Source organism: Peromyscus maniculatus, chromosome 16 (genome assembly GCF_049852395.1).
Source record: "Peromyscus maniculatus bairdii isolate BWxNUB_F1_BW_parent chromosome 16, HU_Pman_BW_mat_3.1, whole genome shotgun sequence".
Classification (NCBI taxonomy): Eukaryota; Metazoa; Chordata; class Mammalia; order Rodentia; family Cricetidae; genus Peromyscus; species Peromyscus maniculatus.
This window is the reverse complement of record NC_134867.1, coordinates 67,780,097-67,793,609: the sequence shown is the minus strand read 5'-3', so window position 1 is coordinate 67,793,609 and position 13,513 is coordinate 67,780,097. Positions and strand designations below refer to the sequence as shown.

Genomic DNA, 13,513 nt, shown 5'->3' with positions numbered 1-13,513 from the left:
AAGTGTATAAGTTTGAGAGACATCAAAAGATGGTTTTTGGTTGGTAATACAAGTTAGAAAGTGAGTTAGGTACAATACTTTGGACTCACCAAAATAGGATAAATAATGGAGTATTTTCTCTGAATTTGTCAAATGTTCATGGACTGGACATTTTTAATGTAATTCTTGACTGTATATATTGTATAGTTATTGTACTTATTGTATGTAGTTTTTCTTATATTAGTTATAAATTTCTTTTGTTATTTTAGACAAAAAAGTGGAGATGTGGTGATACATTGTTTGTAATACAAGAAATAAAACTTTCCTGAAGATCAGAGGACAGAGCCAGCCATAGAGTTAGCCACAGTGGTCAGGCAGTGGTGGCACACACCTTTAATCCTAGCATTCTGGAGGCAGAGGCAGAGAGATCTGTCTGTATTTCTGTGAGTTCAAGGCCACACTGGGCTACATGAGATTAATCCAGTCTAAAAGAGAAACAGAGCCAGTCAGTAGTGGCACACACCTTTAATTTCAGCACTTGGGATCACACACCTTTAATCCCAGCACTAGGAAGGTTGAGACAGGAAGTGATATGCTTGGGCAGAAAAAGGAATATAAGGCAGGAGAAGACAGGAACTTGTGCTTCTTTCAGGCTGAGGAGTTGGTGAGGTAAGAGGTGATGGCTGTGGCTTGCTCTGCTACTCTGATCTTTCACCCTGATATCTGGCTCCGGGTTTTTATTATAAGACCATTTAGTATTCATGCAACAATTGTGGAGTTTTAAAAACCTTTTAACAAGGCAAAGACATATAGCATGTCTCCTTTTCACTTCCCAAATCAGATTTTTTTTCTCTTTTAGAGTATTTCTTTTCATGATCCTCTTGAAAGTTCACAAAATGGTGATGAGGTAAGGACACTAAGCAAATGACACCACAATGAATCAAAGTCTTCTGAGGATGCAGATACTTTTTAGTGAGTATGTGTGGCAGTTAAGAAAGTGCCCCGGCGTCTGGATTTCTCCCTTTTCCCTCAACCCCAATTATTAATTATTTGGTTATTTTGTACAAAGCATCCCAATCACACTTGCTTCCCATTCCTCCCAGGACCACCCTCCCACCCTTGTGCGCTCCTTCCCTCCAAACAAACAAACACAAACCCACCAAATCCATTTTGTGTTACCTATATACTCATTGGAGCACAGCCAAACTCCCAGTGGACAGCCACTCAAAGAAAATTGAGTCCTTCCCAACCCTCTGCCAGAAGTCATCAACTGTGAAGAGCTACACTTCACAGCATCTTTATCACAGTTTTTAAGGACTCTCTTCAGTAGCTTCCTGTCTGGATTGTTTCCTTCTTTTGGGTGGGGGTTATCATGGAAGCTTTCAGTGTCTCTCATCCTCAGCTATAAGTTTGCAGTCATTGGTACCACCAGAAAAGAAGCTTCCTTGCTTATAACAGCCAGCAGCAGCACAGATCATAGACTTCCACATGGTTTCCAGTGGCAACACAGATCATGGGCTTCTTATAGTGAGAAGAAGCTAACTAATTTCAAGGATCTTTAACAGAACAGAGCATGTGAAATTCTAATAAGAAACTACTGGTCCAGAAGGGAAGTCGGGGCAGGATGGGAGCTGGGGGCCGGTCTCTAAGTCTCAGGAAGTGGCAGAGCGGGAGATCCTAGCTGGATCAAGAAAAGAGAGGGAGAACAAGGAATAGGAGACCATGGTAAATGAAGACCACATGAGAAGGGGAGGAAGCAGAGAGCTAGGGAGGCCCACGGAGATCCACAAAGATACCCCCGCAAAAGACTGCTGGCAATGGTTGAGAGATGGCCGGGACTGACCTACTCTGGTGATGGGATGGCCAAACACTCTGATAGTTGTGCCATAAACCCCATCCAAGGACTGAGGAATCTGGATGCAGACATCCAAGGCTGGGCCCCTGGTGGAGCGCTGGGAGTCTAATTTGTGAGAAAGAGGAGGGTTTGTATGAGCAAGAATTGTTGAAGCCAAGGTTGGATAAAGCACAGGGACAAATAACCAAATGAATGGAAGCACATGAACTATGAACCAAAGGCTGAGGGGCCCCCAACTGGATCAGGCCCTCTGAATGGGTGAGACAGTCGATTGGCTTGATCTGTTTGGGAGGCATCTGGGCGGTGGTGCCGGGTCCTGGGCTCGTTGCATGAGTTGGTTGTTTGAATCCTGGGACATATGCAGGGATGCTTGGCTCGGTCTGGGAGCGGGGGACTGGACCTGCCTGGACTGCGTCTATCAGGTCAATCCCGGTCCTCGGGGGAGACCTTGATCTGGAGGAGGTGGGAATGGGGGTGGGCTGGGGGGAGGGAGAGGGGGACGGGGGGCAGGGGGGGGGAGAGCAGGGGAATCTGTGGCTATTATGTGGAACTGAATGGTGTTGTAAAAAAAAATACAGGCAACAAAAGCAAAAGCAAAAATAAAAACAGATTGAACAATATTAAAAAAAAAAGAAACTACTGTGATTTCTTTATGCCTAGCTTCCTGCCTAGCCAGAAGCAGCTACCAAGATATAGTTGCTGTTTGCCTTGGTTATCTCATATCTAACTCCTTGCCTAAATAGCCTTAATTTCAGGTTATACTGTGGAGTCACAAAAACAAAATCTACATGGTGCTGGAAAAGAATAATCCCACAACAACAACAAAAACAAAAACAGAATAGAAGACCCAGAAATAAACCTAGATAGTTACAACTATGCTATTCTTGGAATTAGTGTCAAAACATGTTAAAGAAAAGATAACTCATTAAAAATGTTTCTATGAAAACTGTGCATCTACATGTAGAATGAATCCAGATCCCCATCTCACCCTATAAAAAAAATTCAAAATGAATTGAGGGCAATAATGTAAGACCTAAAACTTTGAAACAGTCAAGAAAACACAGGAATCCACCTCAAGAGATTTCTGAGTGGAAATACAAAAGCCCAGGCATAAACAGCAAGAAATAATAAATGATATTGAGTGAATGAAAAGGTATCTGTCCAGAGAAAGAAACAGGGGTATAGATGAAAGCTATAGAGTAAAGAGAATTTTTTCCAGTTATGAACCCAACAGCATATTAATATCCAGAATATACAAAGAACTAAAGAAATTAAACACAAAGAAACAGTCTACTCAACTGATGAATGAATGAACTAAGAAAACAGTTCTTAAAAGATGAAATAGGAATGGCCAATTAAACACATGAAAATGTTCAATAGCTTTAGCCTTCAGGGAAAGACAAAACAAAATTACATCGAGGTTTCACCTGTCAGAATGTTTATCAAGAAAACAATGTCTAGCTCACAATAAATACTTGTAATCCCAGAATTTGGGAAGCGGAGGCAGGAAGGTCAGAAGTTTAAGACCATCCTCAGTTATATAGAAAATTCCAGGTCAGCCTGGGATGCATTTAACTCCTACCTTCAACCAATAACCAAACAAACAAACAAAATCTGAAAAATAATCTCATACCTAAGCTCCCAAACAAAGCAAAATGCCTAAAATACAAAACAACAAATGTGTCAAGGATGTGGGGGAAAATCTTGTATACTGTTAGTAGAAATGTAAATTAAGGCAGCTACTGTGAAAATGCTTTTAAAAACTAAGAATAGAATCTCTGTATGATCCATCTTTTCTATAACATTCCTGGGTATTACCCAAAGAAATCAATCAGTATAGAGAACAGAGATGCCTCTATATCTAGATTCATCACAGCACTATGCATAATAGCTTTTTATAAAACCAGTCCAGATGGCCATCAATGGATGAGTGCCCAAGAAAATGTAGTCTCCTTGGCAAAATCTTGCTTGTAGGAAAATGGATAGAATCTTATGGCTGTTTCTTTTTCTTTTTTCTCCCTCTCTACTTTGTAGATTGAACTCAAGCCCCCATGTAAGCTGCTAGGTAAATGACTCTATCAATGAGCTGAATCTCTAGTCCTAGAAGTGGAACACAATAAGCAAATTTCGGAAAGACAAACAATACAATATTTTGTTTCATACTAAAAGCATAGATTTAAAAACAAGACAGAAGAGAAGAAGCAGGATTATTTGGGAAGAAGATGGGGACCATTAGGAAATAGGTGGGGGACTATAGAGAATAATTTAAGGGATGAATATGATCAAGCTTCTATTTACCTACATGTAAGAATAGTTACAACAAAACTGTTTTGTATGATTCACATATACTAATAAAATGAGTAAAATGAAAGTCAATGGAGTAAGGTATGCTTGTCTGTTTTTTTTTCTCAGAAATTATAAGCTCTCTCATAGATATCTACATAGGAGGTTAGTAGTGTGAAACTCTCTTACAGGAAGCACTGTGGAGTAATGGGTTAAGAGTTTGAATCCGTTATCACTTGAAGTCTGGTTTAAATTCCCACTTAGAAATTGCTCTTTCGGTTTCATTTTTTTCTTCAGATTCTTTATAGCTAAAATGGGAATGATAAAACTTACTTCTTACACATTATTAGGATGATTAAATGGCAAATGAAACTATGCATGTAAATGGTAAATAAATTGTGTAATAAGGGAGGATACTAAATTAGAAGTTGCATTTGTGGAGCTAGGGAGATGGAAAAGTTGGTAAGAGCATTTGCTGTACAAATATGAGGACCTGAGTCCAAATGCCCAGAACTCATATGAAAAATCTTAGCATGGGTGTGTATGTGCTTGTACCAGAGATAGGGTGGGCACAAACACTAAGATCAAGGAGGATTATGGCCACCAGCCTAGCTACAGGTTCAAAGGGATACCCTATCTCAAGGGAATAAGGCAGAGAGTGGGAGGAGATAGCTGTCTAGTTAGGGTTTCTATTCCTGTGAAGAGACACCATGACCATGGCAACTCTTATAAAAAAAACAAAAACAAAAACAAAAACATTTAACTGGGGTGGCTTATATTTTCAGAGGTTTAGCTCATCATTGTCATGGCAGGAAACAAGGCAGTCTGCAGGCAGACACAGGGCTAGAGCAGGAATTGAGAGTTCTCACATCTTGACTCAGAGACAACAGAAGTGGTCTGAACACTGGGCGTGGCCTAGGCATATATGAGACCTCAAAGCCCACCTCCACAGTGAGATACTTCCTCCAACAAGGCCACACCTACTCCAACAAGGCCACAGTTCCTAATAGTGCCACTCCCTTTGGGGGCCATTTTCATTTAAACTACCACCTTCTACTCCATGGCCTTCAAAGGCTAATAGCCATATCATAATGCAAAAATGCACTCAGTCCAACATCAAAAGTCATGATAGTATATAACAGTCTCAAACTTATTTATTAAGACCAAATTTAAATCTCTTCTGAGATTCATGCAATCTCTTAACTCCAATCCCCTGTAAAATCAAAATCAAAAGGAAGATCACACACTTCTAACATATAATGGCATGGGATATATATTACCATTCTAAAATTTAGGGGAGGAAGCATAGCATGGAAATACTGGACCAAAGCAATACTGAAATCCAGCTGGGCAAACTCCTAACTCTGTATCTCCATGTTTGATGTAAAAATGCTCTTCAGATCTCCAACTCCTTTCAGCTTTGTTGACTACAACAGACTTCTTTGTCTTGGGTCAGTTCTACTCCCTCTTTGCAGCTTAGTTCCATTCCCTTGGCAGGGATCCCACAGTTCTCACATCTCCAACGTCTTGGGGTCTCCAAAGCAATCCAGGCTTTACCTTCACAGCTTCACACATGCCTGGCCTCAGTGGCTTTCTTTAGTTGCAGAAGGAGATTTAATAATGCCTTTCTTCTATCCTTGACTCTGAAGCCATAACCACATGGCTGAAGCTGCCAAGTTCTGCTGCTTGCTGGGACAGGAACATGGCTCCTTGTTCAATTACATCTTCACCAGCTTTCTGTTTTCCATGGTTTTCTTCACTGCCTGAGTTTGGCTATTCTATAATTTGCTCTGTAGACCAGGCTGGCCTCAAACTCAAGATATGTCAGCCCATGTCTTCCCAGTGCTGGGATTATAGATGTGTACCACCACTGCTGCTCTAAGCTTTTATTTAATTCCTTTTTATAAGTTGGAAACTTAGCTAGATGGGATCTTGCCCTGAGATTGCCACTCTCTTTATCCCATTTCTTAATCTGTCTGTCTCCTTGAATGCAGGATTTAGCTCCATTCCACTTTCTGCTGCTCCTTTTCTCCTCAAATAGTTTTCCTCTTTCAGCTTGCTCCATTTCATTATATATCTTCATTAGAGTTAACACAACAGAGTCTATAATAGGCTGTTTTGAGATTTCTTCTGCCAAGGGAGTTAATAAGAAAAAACTCTTCACTTTAACTTCAGGCAGACTTTTCAGACAAGGGGGAAAAGCAGCTAAATTCTTCACCAAAATATCACAGGGACAATTTCTAGGCAACATACTAAAATTCTTCTCCTCCGAGACTTCTTGAGCCATCCCTCCACAGTTCAAATCACTCTTAGCACTTCTGCCTTCCAGGGTCCTACTAGTATGGTCTATTAAACAGCACTTAAAGCATTCAACTGCTTCATAGTTCTCACTCATAAAGTCCATTTTATTCCAAATAAAAACGTGGTCCAGCTTATTGTAGCAATACCCCCAGTCCCTGGTATCTTCATCTGTCTTAGTTAGTTGTCTTAGTGCTGTGAAGAGACACCACGACCATAGCAACTCTTGCAAAAGAAAAACATTTAATTGGGAGCAGCTTACATTTTCAGAGGTTTATCCCATTATCATCATGGCAAGAAGTAAGGCAGCTTGCAGGCAGACATGGTGCTAGGGAAGGAACTGAGAGTTCTTACATCTTGACTCAGAGGAAACAGGAAGTAGTCCGAACACTGGGTATGGCTTGAGCATATATGAGACCTCAAAAATCTACCTCCACAGTGACAAATTTCATCCAATAAAACCATATCTTCTCCAAAAAAGCCACAATTCCTAATGGTACCACTCCCTTTGGGGCTATTTTCTTTCAAACTACCATAATACCCAATATCCTCCTCTTGCTTTCACATGTGAACATTGGGACATGTACACACACACACACACACACACACACACACACACACACACACACACACACAATATACCCATGCATATACCCGTGTGCACACACATGCGCGTGCACACACACAGTATCTGATGTCATTTACTTCAGCTGTGTCACTTCTTTCCCATAACCAATTTTATTGCCCACTGATGCTCCACAGTATAATGGAGACTTTCCTGGAAGGGGCCCGAGACATTTCCATTCTGGAGGTTCAGGCGTGCTAAAAAACTGACATACCTATCTTGGGGTCTTTGGTTTGATGATTTGATGTTCTCTCCTTAGACCTGAGATTGACTCTACTTGGAGCTATAGGTGAAAAAAATTGCATAATATCCAGGTGAGCTGTCATGAAGGCAGTCAGAAAATCAGATATCTTTTCCTCTAGCATCTTTGATGGGTACAGTGTTTCTATCTCTGTCTTTCCCAATATATAATTATTTGGGATTCCACGTGTTAAACTATTAAGCAGCTCAGAAGGGGAACTCAATCTCAAAATCCTGAAAACCTCTCAGAATTTAACACCTTTTATTAAAGGCATTAAGTGTTCCATAATTCATGACTATGAGTGATAATGTGTGTTCTCATTTACCAAGTGCCAACATAACCACTCATGTAATAAAGCTTTCATGTCCTTTACCTAGACAGAAATAAATGAAAATGGATTTAATGGTAATGGGGAGAAGCAGCTAGATTCAAGACCTATTTAGATAGTGCAAGTGACAGGAAATGACCAAGAGAGACAGTGATGTGCTGTGGAATAATCTGTCTATACACTGTAAATATGTATTGCTCTCATTGTTAATTAAAAGCTGATTGACCAATAGCTTGGCAGGAAGAAATTGAGCAAGACAGCCTGAGACAGAGAAAATGCTGGGATGAAGAGAGGTGGAGTCAGAGGAGCTGTCAGCTAGACGCAGAATGAACCAGACACACAAAATAGGGTAGAGGTAAAAGCAACAAGTAGAATGTAGATTAATAGAAATGGGTCAATCTAAGTTGTAAGAGCTAGTTAGTAATAATTCTGAGCTATTGGCCAAGCATTTATAATTAACATTAAGCCTCTTTGTGGTTATTTTGGAGCTGGAGGTCGGGACAGAAAAACTCCACCTACAGTGAAGTTTGAGGCTAAGATTCACCTTTCAAGAAGGTACAACTAGACAGGTGATGGCATAAGCCATCAAAACTAAAACAGGACACAGAGCACCAAAGTAGGCTTTGGACTGAATTACACAAATTTAGACTTAGCCATTTTAAAAATAAAGCATGAAGTTAATATTTACTGTGGGAAGGGGGTGTCATTTTCTTCAGTGGTGTGGCCTCTGATAAGCAATACTTTCTCCAGTAAAACACCTCCCCCCCACACTAAGTCAATGTCACACCCAAAAAGAAGATATGAAAATAAGAAGGGCTTATTAGTCAGAAAGGTTTCCTTTGGAGGAGGGGATGACAGAGGTAATATAAGGAGAAATGACTAAAATTCATCATGTAAATGTATTAAATTGCCAGTAATCATAAAAATGACAGATTATAAAAAGAAGCATTAGATGCAATATCTGGAAAACTAGAATTATAGAAAGTGACCATAGGGGTCTGACAGCTCCTCAATAGGCAGAAGGGAAAAGAGGCCCTAGGTAGTTAAACACTTCCACTTCACACTTGAGATGGCAGATTTATGGTTTCCTCTTTTCTAGGACAAAGGCTTTTATCCAGGGTAGGGTGGAAGAGACACACTGCCTGTTTTATGGGACTTTCAAATCTCCTGCAATTGAAACTAATCAACTTTCCTGTCTTTGTCCCAATTATTACCAACCAGCCAGGTTGGAGAAAGAAAGGAGATCTATCCCATGTCTCAAACACATAGTCTGGCTTGGACACTGCTGGGTTCCAGCCCCCATAGGAGGAGTCTGTCCTTTGTACCTTCTGCTGTGTGATGTGCATGTGATTTTCATTCAATAAAGTTTGGCTGGATGGTGTGGCTTGTGATTTTCTTGCCTAAACACTTTCTGCAGCCCTAGATTGTAGTCAGAAGGTTTCTCTGATCTGGACAAATCTCTCTCACTCATGGTCTGGAAAGCCGCTCAGACCCAAGTAAACACACAGGGGCTTATATTATTTACAAATTGTATGACCAAAGGTGAGCTTCTTGCTAGCTAGCTCTTATAACTTAACCCATTTCTATTTATCAATAAGTTGTCATGTGGCTGTGGTTTACTGGTACTTTCACATCTTGCTTCTCTTAGTGGTGACTGGCATCTCCCTAGACTCTGCATTTCTCCTTCCTTTCTTGCTTTTTGGATTCCCCATTTGCCTCTAAGCTTCCTGGCCATAGGCCAAAGCAGCTTATTTATTAACCAATGGGAACAACATATATTCACAGCATACATAAAGGTATCCCCCAGCAAGATGACACTGTCCTTTTAGTGGCATGGAAGTATACTGCACATTCTAACAGCATCAACAGGAGCAAGATGATTTTATATTGTGTAATAAATTATTTCTGCTTTTGCTTTAAAATGTTGCATTAATATTAGCCACCTTGTGTCTATCATATGATTCTTCATTTGGGTGATAAATTTTAAAGTATCATATAAAGGTTGTTATATAAAATTTATCTAAAGATGAGTGCTTGTTAACATGTATCAAATGCCTAATCTGAAGCCCAATCATTTTGCCCTGACTACTTCAAACTGCAACAGAAATGAACAGGAATATCAGCAGAAAATAATTGAATTGGTTCCAGTTTTACATATAGGTTGGCTCCCATGATCATAAAAAAAAACTATCAAGTTTCTTTCATAGATAAGCATTGTCTGCTCAATTCTATGCATCATTGTGTATGGCAGTCTCAAGGGTGAAGGACAATCAGACATTGCAGAATCTGGCAGATGAAACATTTCAGTCCTATCCATTTAGCCCAACCATGGCAATCTGCCTTTTCATCTGGTCAATGATTGCATTCTGTCATGAGGATATGGTGGATATTAAAAGATATTAATATACTTTACCAATGTATTGTAGATATAATAAAAACATTTTCAAAATTTTCATTAAAGAAAACCAATTTATTAATTCTGTATCTCTGTATTAACCTTAACTTCAGCAAAGCAATAAAACAACACTTGAACTTTTATTCTCACCTTATAGTAGTGACAAATAAAGCATGTAATTTAAAATAACACATACATTAAATCTAGAAGTACAGCAAATATTCATCAGGAGTTGGTAGAAAATAGCTTTTCCAAAGTATGTGTAAATATTACATTCTCCAAAAATCACTATCTTTTATCATTTTGTACTATCTCCCGTGATATAGCACTTGGATGATCAGAATACCTAAATATCTATTTATTAGATGCTCTTACAAGGTTGCTATGGTGCCTCCTTTGGTCTCTAACAAATGTTAATGATATTGACGTTCAGTTGACATGACTTTCCTTTTCTTTGTGCTGTCTTCTTCCTTAGGCAATTTGCTGTGTCATCTCATTATATTCATGGCTTGAAAGAGGAACCTAGATCTAAAGCTTGAAGTGGTTTATTGATCTCCAAAGATGAGGTAATTTACTGCCCAGAATAATTCGGTCCTTAAAAACAAAAACAAAAAACCTCTAAACAAAATTCTCAACTATGCCCTTCACATGAAATTACATGACATGAAGTATTAAAATTCTAATTTTTGCTTATTATTCTTGCAACAATTTATTCAGGTCAAAATCTAATTCTTCAAACTAAATCCTTCTCTCCACACACATATCTCTTTAAAGAGCCTTAAAATATGTTCTTTTGTACAACATTAGTAATTACTGCTAATTGTCCTAAATGATGCTATATAGATTTGATTTGGTCCTTTCATTGTATCACATGCCAACTGACCAATGTCAGGACCAAAAAAATTGCATATTAAATATATTCTTAAAGATTACATCCTAGGGCTATGAAGAGAGGAAATTTTGAGAATGAGATATCACTTAACTGTGAGATTGAACAGAGAGTGATGAAACAATGAAGGGAATCATGCATATTCCAAATCACCCAGGGAACTGAACGACAATTTTGTTTCACAAACATGAAGATGAATATTTATTGTAAAGATTAGCAGCTCTTGAATGAAATAGGATATTTGTTTATTAACTATTTGGAGGAGATCACCAGGAAAGACATGATTAGTTGTGATCTCAGCCTTCCACAAATCTGAAAATACTTCCTCACAAATAGTTGCTCATGTAGAGAGATAGTTTTGTGCTTTAGAGATGAAAAACAATAGTTTTTTGAGTGGCTAATACCTGCCAGTCGCCAACACAGGAAGCTTACACACACTTCACATTTTATTTTTATACAACTGCTTTCCCTAACACTCCTAGAGTTTAATATTCAAGAAAATATTTAGTAAGGCTGTAAAGATAAAATGCTTGCCTTGCAAGCATGCGGGGATGAGTTGAATCGTCCAGAACTCAAGTAAAAAAGCCACGCATACATGTAAATGCTGGAAATGAAGAGACAGGTGATCTCTGGGGCTCACTGGTCAGCCAGTCTACACTACCTGGCAAGCTCCAGGACAGTGAGAAACCCTGGATCAAAAATAAAGTGAATGGCAATACCCAAGATTATCCTCTGTCCTCCACGTGCACATACACAAATGCATACCGGCACACACATGTACAACCACCTCCACCCACCTGCACAAACAAATAGAAAATGTATATCATATAAAACTGTGGTGGTATTGTGCTCACCAAAATATTGTGCACTCTAATAAACTTATCTGGAGTCAGAGACAGAACAGCCACAATATTAAACATAAAGGTTAGGCAGTGGTAGCACACACCTTTAATCCCAGCATTCAGAGGTAGAAATCCCTCTGGATCTCTGTGAGTTCAAGGCCACATTGAAAATGGCCAGGCATGGTGACACATGTCTTTAATCCCAGTAAGTGAGCCTTTAATCCCAGGGAGTAATGGTAGAAAGCAGAAAGGTTTATAAGGCGTGAGGACCAGAAACTAGAAGCATTTGGCCTGGTTAAGCATTTGGCTGGTTAAGCTTTCAGGCTTCTAGCAGCAGTTCAGCTGAGAGCCATTGGGATGAGGACACAGAAACCTCCAGTCTGAGGAAACAAGATCAGCTGAGAAGTTGGCCAGGTTAGGTTAGCTGTGGCTTGTTCTGTTTTTCTGATCTTCCAGTGTTCACCCCAATAACTGGCCTCAGGTTTGATTTTATTAATAAGACTCTCTAAGAATCCTGCAACATAAAACTTCATGAATCTTGATATTAATAACATGGTAAAGAGCAGGTGATTTTCATTTTCCCTATTTTATTGATAAAGAAACTGACAAAGATAGCTGAATTCAGTTTCAGATAATGATATTATGTTCTTAACTGTGCTGCTTAATGCAAATCACCATGGATTTACATTATTTAAAAGGCCTGATATTAGTTTATCTAGATCATTTGTTGATTGATTTGAAGATAGCACATATATAACATTAGGACTAGACAAGGCCAAGTCTTTAATTTTACAGAAGAGAAAATTTATGCACATAAAAGTATGATGTATCACTAAATGTCCAACATCAGGCCAGATGTTGGTGAAAGGAATCACTTGGAGTCTAACACTTTCGTTTCTTTTAAAATTAAATTAATTAATTTGTTTATTTAGTTAGTGTCTATGTCTCTCCGTCTCTCTCTCTCTCTCTCTCTCTCTCTCTCTCTCTCTCTCTCTCTTTCTCTCTCTCTCTCTCTCTGTATGTGTGTGAGCGTGTGCAAGTATATGTGTAAGTCAGAGGACAATTATAAAAGTCAGTTCTCTCTTTCCACAGTGTGGGTTCCAGTGATGAAACTCAGATCATTAGGTGCCTTAACCTTCTCAGCCACCTCACTGACTCTCTAGTATCCTTATGTTTGAGTACTCACTCCTATTTATCCTGCCAATCACACCATCATCAATATGCTCTCCTGTTGGAAATGAGGTGTGTGGTACCACCACTAAGAATAAGAATAAAGGCTACAACACATAGCAACAATTGCCTTGGAAATTTCCTTTATTGACATTTAGCTGAGCTAAACATTTCTATGGTTGAAGAAGACCATAGATACTTGAAATTCATCTTCAAAGAAAATGTTAAGGTATAAAAGCCTCTTAGCATATACATGGATTTCTTATAATGTAATACATGGATTACAATAAATATTCATCTTCATATACATGTTAGATTCTTAAATTGTAAACTAATTAAACGTTCATGCAGTGCTTCCACAAAACATCTCCCATTTGTGGTGCACTATCCATTCATATCAAAGGCTGTGCAACAGGAGATAGTAGAGGTGCAATCTAGTCATCCCCTACTTAACTAATCTAATAGGGAACTAGATAAGACAGTGCTAATGGCGAGAATGGTATAATTCCACAAAAGGGAAACAAAGCAAAACCTAAAGAAAATTTTCTATAGCAATTGACAAGAAGAAATGTGCTATTAGTTAAAGGTATTTAGTGCAGGGTTTGGGT

At 39.0% G+C, this 13,513-nt stretch overlaps 1 long non-coding RNA gene across 1 annotated transcript in view; it reads left to right on the top strand.

Moving 5' to 3' along the window:
• Nucleotides 1–13,513, top strand: part of LOC143268938 (uncharacterized) — a 174,215-nt gene that overhangs the window by 70,355 nt on the left and 90,347 nt on the right. The window contains exon 4 of the long non-coding RNA XR_013045184.1: nucleotides 10,480–10,570. This is a non-coding gene — a long non-coding RNA (uncharacterized LOC143268938). The remainder of the gene's footprint in view (nucleotides 1–10,479; nucleotides 10,571–13,513) is intronic.